The 11,882-nt window shown below is 32.3% G+C and overlaps 1 pseudogene; it reads left to right on the plus strand.

Annotated features, from left to right (window-relative positions):
- The first annotated feature begins 1,175 nt into the window (after positions 1 to 1,175).
- LOC137656544 (KRAB-A domain-containing protein 2-like) lies at positions 1,176 to 8,422 on the plus strand (annotated as a pseudogene).
- Positions 8,423 to 11,882: the final 3,460 nt, after the last annotated feature.

The raw sequence follows: 11,882 nt of genomic DNA on the forward strand, positions 1-11,882 counted from the left end.
TAGGAAAGCATGAAAAAAATTAAAAGATCAAGTTTCCTGATTTTTTTTTCTTTTTTACTTTTTTATCATATAATGTCAAAAGGGTGAGGTTAATTAAAAAAGAAAAATATCGTGGATTTAATGTATCAAGTAAATGGAAGATGGAATGATTTTACTGCTTTTGTAGTTTCAACGAAGCTTCAAACTACTTATAAATTTATGTATACATTTCTTTGTACCGTTTTCGTTTCTTTATTTTTTATCTCAACCAGTAAAATTAATTCCAATATATTTTGAGCTCATCTGTGCCAACACATTTTTCATTATAATGGAAATATCTCATGTTTTAAAACTCTAAATACTCTCAATTTCCCTTTTTAAGCGGAAAAAAAATTTCCCATAATCACTAGACAATTACAGGTAATCCAAACAACCTGCATTTCCTTATTACATCTTTTAGTTGTTCTTAGTCTTTTATATGTAAGTCATTTTCATATCTATAGAAAATCTAACATTGCCACTAATTCCTGGTCATCAGGTCGTGCTAGCATAAATAAAAAGAAAATATATATTAATTTTATTTCTTCAACTTAATTAATGTATGAAAAGAGGCATGTTTAACTATCATTAAACAAGACAAATGTAAGAGAACTTAGAAACTAAACAAGCAGACAATAAAGTACGCTTAGAAATTAGTATTGAAATGTGATTGGTTTAGATTAAGTCAACTTGATCTAAACCAATCACATTTCAGTATCTTTTTTATTTATACGAAAAACCAAAACCCGATTGATTTCTAAGCGTACCTCATTGTCTGTTTGTTTAGTTTCTAAGTTATCTTTCAGTTGTCTTGTTTATTGATAGTTAAACAGGGGATTATTGCTATTGCCATATATATTATGGAAAAATATATTGCTATTGATAAATCAGTGTAATAATTTGCTAAATGTAGCTTCTATATTTTTTTTTTTATAAATGTTGCCACATGTAACAAAATGTTAAGCACCTTTAAATGAGGAACTGATCAACATAATGGAAGATTTGGCACCGCATTTACTTGTGGTATTGTGAACGTCCATTATTGAGTGATTATGTCATATCTTCAAACATATTACGCAGATACGTGATCTTTGATGATAGTTTGACTTCCATTATCAGAAACTTGGTTATACTGCTAATCACGGGTAAGTGTTAAAATGAGATATTACTTCGTGGAATACACTCTCCAATACAAGAACACATCTCTTTTCGTGTTCCTATTTAATGACTATTACGAAGGCACCATTAGTGTAAACCTGATTATTAAAGAGGTTGATAATAACTTGGCAACTTTGTCAGTAAAAGACGATGAGTATTCCATTCTTGTGTTTCCTTTCCTGGAACCGATATTTTATGGAGCCGTTAATAATCTAAAACCTTTAAATTCTCTAGAGCAATGATGTACTGTTAATTGTTCCATGTCTAAACGCGGTATTCTATTTCATAGAGATAAAAACAAATGCTACAATAAATTTAAGTAGAAGCTGAGCTGTAATTATTATGAAAAGCTTTCAAATCTATTTCAAGAAATTCATCTTAAACGATGATATAAGTAAACGGCAAAATATAAAATTCAATTCTATGTAAATCATCTGACTCAAACACAAATCATACATTATGTTGCAGCATCTTCGAAATGAAATCCGTAAGTGCTGGCACAGTTGCTGAGTCACACTTGTAATATTCGCTCAATGACAGACTTATTTGCTTAGATATTTATTATCTAACCTAAAGAATCTTGGCTGACACAGGAATTATATATATATAAAAAAAAAACTTTTAGAAATATTCAGGATGACAATAAAATAAACAATAACATGTAATATTCAGTCAAGAATATCAGATCTCCATTTAAACACTTTTGTTTCATTTATGCGTTTCATTTACACGAGAGAGTTCAAGCTAATCTCAGTTATAAACAAAAGTTTCTTTTTCTGTATTATTCTTCGTTATCTTATAGATCTCCGGCTTGTTACCTAAATAGACTTGCCTGTCCGTCTAAATCTCTGTCCATACGTATTTCTTATGTATTTTGTGTCCTTTATCAAGCCTCCCAAATGAGCAGCTTCTGTTTTGTGGTCAAAACCTCAGAAAGAATTCTTTAGTGAGGCTTCCAAAAGAATTCTTCTAATTGAAATAAGATGTTAAAACCCTTGCCTTGCTTTCTCTTCCAGATTCTCTGTACAATTTAATTAGTTTTGTTGGTCAGCAAAATTAAAATGTTTATTGTTTACCTTTTCATATATCTCTCGCTTGACAAAATTTTTATGTCTTAGCAAGCGAGAAAAAAGGTCAGAAATATTTTGTATGCTGAAAGTATTTGTCAGAGAGAGAGAGAGAGAGAGAGAGAGAGAGAGAGAGAGAGAGAGAGAGAGAGAGAGAGAGAGAGAGAAGTATGAAGCAAACTGAAAATTATGTATTAATAAATCAGAATCTATCATATTGTCAGAGCCATAAGCTTACATTTTGAATGATATTTCTACCGGGAATTTAATCAACTGAAATTTTCACATTTCAATTTAATGACATCTTTTTGAAAGTTATGTTAAAATTAAGTTGATTTCATTCTTCTTTCAGCTACAGAAATTTAAACTCTAAGTCTCCTTTATTTCAATAAAATTGTAGACAATTACTTCTATATATTTTTCACTAATTTCTAATAAGTAGGATAATAACAATTGTTATTTTCCATTTTCTTTCGGAAAAAGGAACGACATTGATATTACTCTTTTTTTTTCAGATTAGAGAATAAAATTATCTGTTTTAGTAATTTAAATCGATATTGTATTTTCTGTGAGAAAAGTTATTGAATGTAAAGTCATTTCACTTCTATTGGTAAAGGATCATGAAGAATTGAGAGATCAATTCAATGTTCGGCTGAAGTTAATATTTCAGTAAAAGGAATTAAATCTTGAATCCTCCTTTGTTACATAAAGAATAACTGACTTGAATAAACCTTTTTAAGAATGGAGGCGAGGGCCAGGAGGGGGGGAGGGGGGCGTGTTGTGAAAGCATACGAAAGTGGCTTCCTTAACAAGAGGCTTGATTTATGGGGAGGTGAAGGGGCTCTTTGGAGTGTTTGAGCTCGTTTATATGTGTGCTTGAGGGAGAAAGAGAGAGAGAGAGAGAGAGAGAGAGAGAGAGAGAGAGAGAGAGAGAGAGAGAGAGAGAGAGAGAGCTGAACTTACATATACAGAACTCTTTCGCCAACAGAATTTTTATATATGCTAAGATTGTCAACAAATTGAAAAAAGAAAACTATAAGGTTAACAGGATAAATTTTATTAAAAGAAAAGTATGAATATAAGAGATGTCAAAAGTCTGAGGTAAAATATCAACAAATTTCCTTGAACTTTATTAACTTCATTTACTCAAAATCACAGGGAAATATTCAAAGTTTACTACATACGCAAAAAGATTAGGGGATCACGAAGGTTATCAGAGTATATAACTAAAGTGGAGAAAGAGCATTAACCTGCAAAACATGGTATGATCAAAATCTCCGAAAAAAATATGCTGTTCTTTTGAAAACTTTCAGACAACATTATTTTTTCCAACTAAAGCTTCTTCCACTACGGAAAAATAGTCGACAAAGATAAACAATCCGGGGGAAAGTGATTCTTCCCTCCCAAAGTTCTAATTTTTTAGTTCTTGTTCTACTACTAGTTCTAGTTCTAGTTCGAGAGAGAGAGAGAGAGAGAGAGAGAGAGAGAGAGAGAGAGAGAGAGAGAGAGAGAGAGAGAGAGAGAGATGAAAACTTCGGGGTAAAATTTGGAAAAGAAACACCGAACTGATTATTCTTAAAATACAATGAGAGATCTTAACAGTTTTGAAAAATCCAAGGACAAATAATGGGAACTCATGCGTAATTCTTTTCGTTACGTAAAAATTTTCTGTAAGAAACTATATAAACATTAACATTGGAACTTGTTACAATGAATTACCTTCAATCCTCGTCCTGTTAACAAAGACCCTGCTTTCCCTTGTACTTCCGCCGACATCTTGTGATCTAACAAGAAGGAAAGACAAACATTCTTTAGTAGAAGTCGAAGAGAACTATAAAAAAAATGACTTTTCTTCCGAGATCTTTTTTTTTTTTTTATAGTTAGAAAACCTTTGGAGATATTTTTTTGAAAAAGACTCATCTCCATCATATCCGGAAAAAAAATTGAAAGGTAATTCTTAGAGAAAACTCCCTCAATTAGGAATGATTATTTTGAAGTGAATTTGATTAGTAAAATAAGTAAAATTTACTAAGCAGATTAAGTAAAATTTAATTAGTAAAATATAGAAAAAGTTTTGTTAAATTTCTAGGGATATCAATGTACCTCCATTATTATTATTATTATTATTATTATTATTATTATTATTATTATTATTATTATTATTATTATTATTATTATTATTATTATTATTATTGTATGGATGATTTACTCATTGGAAAGTGATAAATAGGATTATGGATTTTCCATGTATGAGTAGAAAAAATTGTATTGATAATGTTATAAGCAAAACAGATAATTCTCGAGAACCGAAGATTATGCAATAAGGGAATAACAGCTTCTGTTTCTCCCCATAACAGAGAGAGAGAGAGAGAGAGAGAGAGAGAGAGAGAGAGAGAGAGAGAGAGGGAGAGAGAGAGAGAGAGAGAGAGAGAGAGAGAGAGAGAGAGAGAGAGAGACGTGAGGACATGGATGGTGGTACCTAAAGGGAAATTAAGAGAGATGAATAGGAATCTCGGAGTGAAACTTGACAAAGATGTATGATAATGTTTTAACAATGGAAATATAAAAGCTTTAGAAGACGTAAGTGAGGAACGATCGGAATTCAGAAGTATATTTCGATTAGAAAATAATCACACAAGTACAGTAGTGCGACATTTAATTACCTCCTTGTATATAGTAGCTTCTCCAGTATCATAAGATCGAAGAGGGTGGAAAAAGGTTTTCTCTTCCAGGAATATGTTTCGCATCATAAAAATACTTCCAGGGATGGAATTTTCTGGAAAAAAAAAATCGTCTAAATCATATAAACATCTAAGAATTAAGAAAAAAAGAAAACTCAAAATAAAAAGGGTGTTCTTAAGAAAACGTTCCTTAATTAGGACGGATTATTATGAATTGACAAAATTTTTGAGAGAACATTTTGAAAAAAAAGTTGTGAATGTCTTTCTCTCCTTTGGAGATAACAATTATATTATTATTATTGTTATTCTCATTATTATCATATACAAAGAAAAGTCAACGATAAAAAGGATTAAAAAATCTCACTTAAGAAACGAAAATATTGATCTATTCTATAACTAAAGAACATGGAATAACTTCTTCATGAGAGAGAGAGAGAGAGAGAGAGAGAGAGAGAGAGAGAGAGAGAGAGAGAGAGAGAGAGAGAGAGAGAGACAAGTTTTCAGGGCACTTAGGTTACTTCATAATTCCTTCAATGGGGTTGAATGTTACTTTAGGGAACGTAATGAGCAGTTATCTTAATTCTATATATCTATTGAATTGGCCTATAGTAAAGGGCGTTTAATGAATTCAATATAATGTATTTTTTAACGTCATTTGATGTGATTTAATGAATATACATTGCAAAATTAATATTTTATAACCTTATGGAACATTGATTACATATCACAATGTGATGTATTTCTGATAGTTTCTGTATGAAACGTAGTAATTTGTCATTTTAACGGTTTTTATTGTTCAACATTACAGTACTTTGAAGAAATTTCCCCATTGTAATGTATTTATAACGTTGTTTAGTGCCATTAATTAATTAAGAAAATTCCATGATTTTTATAGTTGAGTTATATAAATCTCAAGTTTTTTGGGGGCCGCAAATATGTAAGTATTAAAGTGAATAAAGAAGTATTGAATAATAAGAAAATATTCCAGTGAATCTCACATGATGGGTTTTTGTGAAGCAAATCATAAGTGAGATTTGCCTTCTTTCAACTTAAAAAGCTCGCAATTGATTCATTCCATGAATTATGTTCGAATTTGTTGAATATTCTTCATTCCTGTCTCACCCTAAACGGTCTGTTGAAGCTTATGAAGTTTGATAACATGTTCTCTGAGTTCATAGAAATATCAAGTGATAAAAGGAAATACTTTATGGGAGTACAGGACTCTGGCAGCTAAGTGGGGTGAGTAAGAGAAAGATAGATTGTAGAGGGATGGTCGCAGCAAGAGCAAACTCAAAATTACCAAAGTCTTATGTATATATGAATAAAAGTTATTGGATTAAAGAGGAATATTTATGGAGAGATTTATTCATGAAAAAAAATCTATATCTATCTATCTATCTATCTATCTATCTATCTATCTATCTATATATATATATATATATATATATATATATATATATATATATATATATATATATATATATATATATATATATATATATATATATATATGTATATATATATACATATATATGTGTGTATGTGTGTGTGTTACGCTCATTATTGAAAATTGCCGATTATTGAAAATCGGCAATAAAAATGCCTATTATTGAGAATGAGCAAGCGATTTGCCGATTATGTAAAATGAGCAATTTTTCTTGCCTAGTATTTAAAATCAGCAGGGTTTCAATACTCGGCAAGACCATTTTGCCGAATATTGATAAATCGACTACTATACCATCTGTAATTAATGGGTGAAGAAATTTTGTGAATAGAATATAATATGTTGACAGTATTTTTAACTTTTAATGTTTTATCCTATTCTAATCTCTTTTGTTAATGGCAGTTTGGTCATTTATAAGTAAGTTTTAGTAGCCTAATGCCTTACTATCACCAACAATTGTTATCAACTTGTAAATAGGAGTGAAGGTGTGAAGTGAAACATATGGTACTCATGATGATTCTCTCGACAAATACGTAGATTAGTTACGGAATTCTTCCCATTCTTTACAAAAGTTCTTGGTGAATATCGAATAATCCTCATGGCTTCAGCGATGGAAGTAAAAGAAAATTTCAAGGCAAAGTTACGGACCACCGTTGAAGGAAAAGGGAAGAACACAAGACTGTCCTCGCTTGAAAAAGTGATAGATATTATATCAAGGTTATCAAAGTTTCTAGAAAGTAATGCTATCACCACTATTAATTATAACTATTGTTCAAGATATGCAAAACGGAATGTTTGATAAAGAAAAGGACAGATGAGGTAGAACATTATAAATACGTAGCAGCGTTTGAGGAAGTGTATGGTGCAATAGAAAAGGCACATAAAGATGTTGGTCATGATGGCGAGAAGAAAACTTTATTTGAAGTTAAAAAGAAATGGTCTAACATAACTATGGAATATTGTAACCTGTTTATTAACTTTTGGGTAGAGTGCCATTTAAAAAAAGAGTCGGAAGCAACCAAAAGGGCTTGTCGTGAAACCAATCGGGGTACCAAATTGATCTAATAAATTTTCAGTCACTTCCTGACGGTGATCATAAATACATCCTAACTTATGTTAATCATTTTATCAAATTTTCTGTGTTAAGCCCCCTTAAATCTAAAAGAGCAGAAGAGGTAGCTCAGACACTTCTACCAGTGTTTTTAACATTCGGTGCTCTCGCAGTACTGCAAAGTGACAACGGTAGGGAATTTGTGAATTCTGTGATATCCGAATTATCAACACTTTGGCCACAATTGCAGCTAGTGACAGGTCTACCAAGGAATTCCCAAAGCCAAAGAGCAGTAGAGCGACTCAATGGTGTAATCCACGATAAATTGAAGATATGGATGCGAGAGAATAATTCCAAGAAATGGAGTATTGGCTTGAAATTTGTTCAGTGGCAAGTAAATATCTCGAAGCATGAGGCAACGAAACATACACCATTTAAGGGCACCTTTGGAGAAGAACCGTCAGTTGGTCTTTCTTCAACAAATCTTCCTGAAACAGTTTTGGATGGCATATGCTACGAAGAAGATCTTGACAAGGTAAATATTAAATAATCTATTAAAAAAGATAAACTGATAATGCACTTTGAAACTGAATTTTTCATACACTATTCTAATGGAGTGCACTTAATCTTCTTCCTTCTCATTTCTCCAAAAATCATAAGTTGAAAGACCTAATTTACTGTGTTAATAGGTCTTTACATATTTTGTAAGTTTCCATTTCCTAAAGCTTCAGGTTTTAGAAAGCAGAGTAATACTAAAATTCTTTAAGTCATATGCCTAGTTACAATCAGAAAAGTATGATATGAGCTAACGACCTATTATTTTCAGTTCTTCAGCGAGGACGGTAATTATGGCGAAAGGGAAGACGATGAAAGTAGGAAAACAGAACTGCAACTTGAAGATGAAGAGGTTCCAGAGCAACCTGAAAGTGAAAAGGGTTTGAAGGGTATTGAAGAAAGGGTTAATGCCATCGAAGCTATACGGGAAAAGGTCGACATTAGTTAGGCTCAATCCGCATCAAAGATGATTCGTAGGGGTATGAGGATGCAGGAATCACTGCAGGTAGAAGACAACGCTACTCTAAGAATTCCAGACGTTGATCGGGATCCTTCAGACCCTAAAAACTTACTAGTAGATGTGCTGTCCAAGGAAAATGACGTATCGTTTAGGGTGCAAAGAAGGCACCTCAAATTCTTGCTTTAATAGAGCTGATTTAGATAAAATTGGTGAAAAACTACTTAAAGTGGCTGATGTACTAGACATCCACGTTACTCTCAGAGCTGCAGTAACTTGATCCACTGGTGGCCAAGATTACCAGAAATGTAACTGCAAATTAGATTGTATTTCTCTAAGATGTAGCTGTTATGTTAAAGTAGGTTATTTAATTGTTTATAAATAAATTCGGTCTTCGGCAAGAGTAAATGTTAACTGCCTTTTTCATAAGAGTTCAGTGATAACCTTCGCTCCTCCTCCGTCGTTAATTAGTGAATTGCCATTAACTCTTTTGTTTATTTTTTTTTTCGAGTGTTTGGTGTTTAGTAAGAGCAGTGGACGAGACTACTGCTGCCTGGAATGTTCAGTTCGGACCGTACCTTGAGCACAGACGTGTATACTAATTCAGCGGCCTTTGGTAGACGCCTTTGATTCCTTCATAAGGAATAGTTTCCTTTGGAGGATTATTTCGCTGGTGTCTTTGAGCCACCCGCGGTAAATTGTACAGTTTTTTGGATCACGGACCACGTATGAAGGGGTTTTGTCACCTGCGATAACCACCTCGCTCGTTACGTCCTGCAAGTGTATGTGTCACTTGCGACCTTCACTTGGCATTATTTTCCCCGCCTGAGGATCCTGCGGGAAGACAGTGCCGTCGCTCCGTCCCGGCACTGTTGGAGGTACTATTGCCGTGATCAAAGAGCGTCATCATATCTGTAACGCTGCTCGTCTGTGGACCAAGGGTCCGTGAGGAGGATAGTAGGGAGTCATTACCCAGGTAAAGTTACGATCTTTTTATTATCGTTACGGATATGCCCAGCCCGTTTTCCTGGTGTTAATGATACTCCCTCTGATGCTGATGAACGTTCGTCCCCTATCTGTCATCTAATCCATGTATGGATAAGTACGGTTATAAGTATTTCCACGGATAGGTAATACAGTGTTGAGATATGTACATGTATCTATAAATTATGACTCTCAGCATAATTTTTTATGTGAATGTATAAGTATTTATGCCTTTAATTTAATGTGGTATGTGTATTTGTATGCTGTCTCGTGTTAAGTTTTATAATTGGGTATTTGGTTTAGCCTTTAATGTTTGTGTGTGTAGGTAGGTAATTTTAAGGTTTTTCTGCCTTTTCATTTCTCCTGTCTTCCTTATTCCTATCTGTTTAGTAATAGGGTAGTGGTTTGTTGATATTTGTGGGCCCGGCTTAATATATGAGCCATACTTTTGATCTGTTTAGTTTTTCTATGTTAGGGTTAAGATTATTAGGTATAGGTCAACCTTGTGTATTTAGAGGACTCTATATTAGTCCTCCAGGACATTTTTGTTTACTCATTGTTGTTTGTCTTAGGAGCTTTTTGTTACTCCTGGTGCAAGGTTGAATTTATTTAAGTGTATTGTAATAAATATTGTTAGATTTTTCCAGTGTTTTTGTTCTGTCTTCCCTCAGTTCACCGTGTTACATAATGTACTGCTTACGATTCCTTTAAAAAATCAAAGTTTAAAGAACCAGAACTACGGCCTACACAGGTCGTAACAGTAGCTGTAGTAGAAAGAAAATGAAGTGTAACTCTAGGTGCCATCCTAGCAGCAGCTGTAAGAATGTTTAGTTTTTATTTTGTTTCTTTATATAAAATAGCTATAGATTAGTTAATTTTTTTTATATTCGGTGAATTATTTGCAAATTATTTGGTGAAGGTTGATAAGTCAGTATTCTAATAATATTGTTATGTTACAAAAATAAATTGTATTATCTGTGTTTTCAGTGTTTATTTGAATTTCCAAATGAATTGCTTATGAAAAAAAGGATATTATAATAGAATTAAAAAATAGATGATGGCTGTTATAAAAGGAGTGTATTACAGTAAACATTCTTTAAACTGTTATTAAACTTGAGAGTCATTGTGGTCTACATTAGTTTGCTTAGAGCTTAGAAAGGACCTTACAGCTGTGAAAATTTAATACTGGTTGTTTGAAACACTTAAGTTACAATATTTTCAATATTCGGCAACGTTATGAATATTCAGCAAAAACGTGTTGCCTAATATATAAAATGAGCAATATTTTGCCCATTATTGAAAATTTTCAATATTAGGCAGGGCCCTTGCTCATTATCTAAAATAGCCATTTTTTGGCAGATTTTCAATAATCGGCAATTTTCGATAATGTGCGTAACATACACACACACACACACACACACACACACACACACACACAATATATATATATATATATATATATATATATATATATATATATATATATATATATATATATATATATATATATATATATATATATATGTATAGTTTAGTTTTGGTGTTATACCAATATTATAGGTAAGGATAGGTCGAAGGGATATTTACTTTTAAGATTTATCGACAAGAAAGAAAAGTAATTTTATCCCATTCAGGAATTTTACTGAAATTAAAGTTGATCTTCGAAGCCTAATGTGACTCAACCACCTTCAGGTATCCAAAGCACAACTAACAATCGTCTCCAGTTATGCAGAGACCCATAATCAATGTTAAAGGAATATAATAATTTCAATAAAGTGAATATATTCCATACATCATGTATCCAATTTACAGCCTGTTTGTGGATCTTCTTTTTGCAATACACGTGTCCTGATTATGAATCATATATTCTACAGGGACAATCAGACATGAGGGCGTTTTTTTTTTTTTATTATTGTAGTATTAGAAAGAGAAAGTCAGTAATAAGTCATATACTTGCCATTAGATAGTTATCTAATGGCAAGTATATGACTTATTGCTGACTTAGAATTGATGTTGGACAAGAAGGTCATAAAAACTCAACCAAAATAATTCCTAAAAGGACAGGCTTAAACATGTTCTGTTTACAGTAAGGTGTAGACAGGGATATACAATGAAAAATAAGGTTACAGTGTACGAGAGTGTGTGAAACACGGGAGGTGCAAAGGCGTTATTTATCTACAATGATAAGATATCAATATTCTAAAATATTTAGATAGCAAAATATTAGGATACTGATATATCATGGTATTGGGATAATAAGATATCATGATATGGATGAATTAAGATACTAAGACAATCACATAAAAAGATACAAACAATATAACATAGAAAGATATGAAGGTAATTGGTCTGTTATTCTAACTAACTGTGCGTACCAACAACATCTCTCAGTAATCCAGTTCTTATATTTTCTCTATTAATTGACGTATATCACCAATGATATAAATTCGTGTTCAATTTTACAATA

Source organism: Palaemon carinicauda, chromosome 17, assembly GCF_036898095.1.
Source record: "Palaemon carinicauda isolate YSFRI2023 chromosome 17, ASM3689809v2, whole genome shotgun sequence".
NCBI classification, from domain to species: Eukaryota; Metazoa; Arthropoda; class Malacostraca; order Decapoda; family Palaemonidae; genus Palaemon; species Palaemon carinicauda.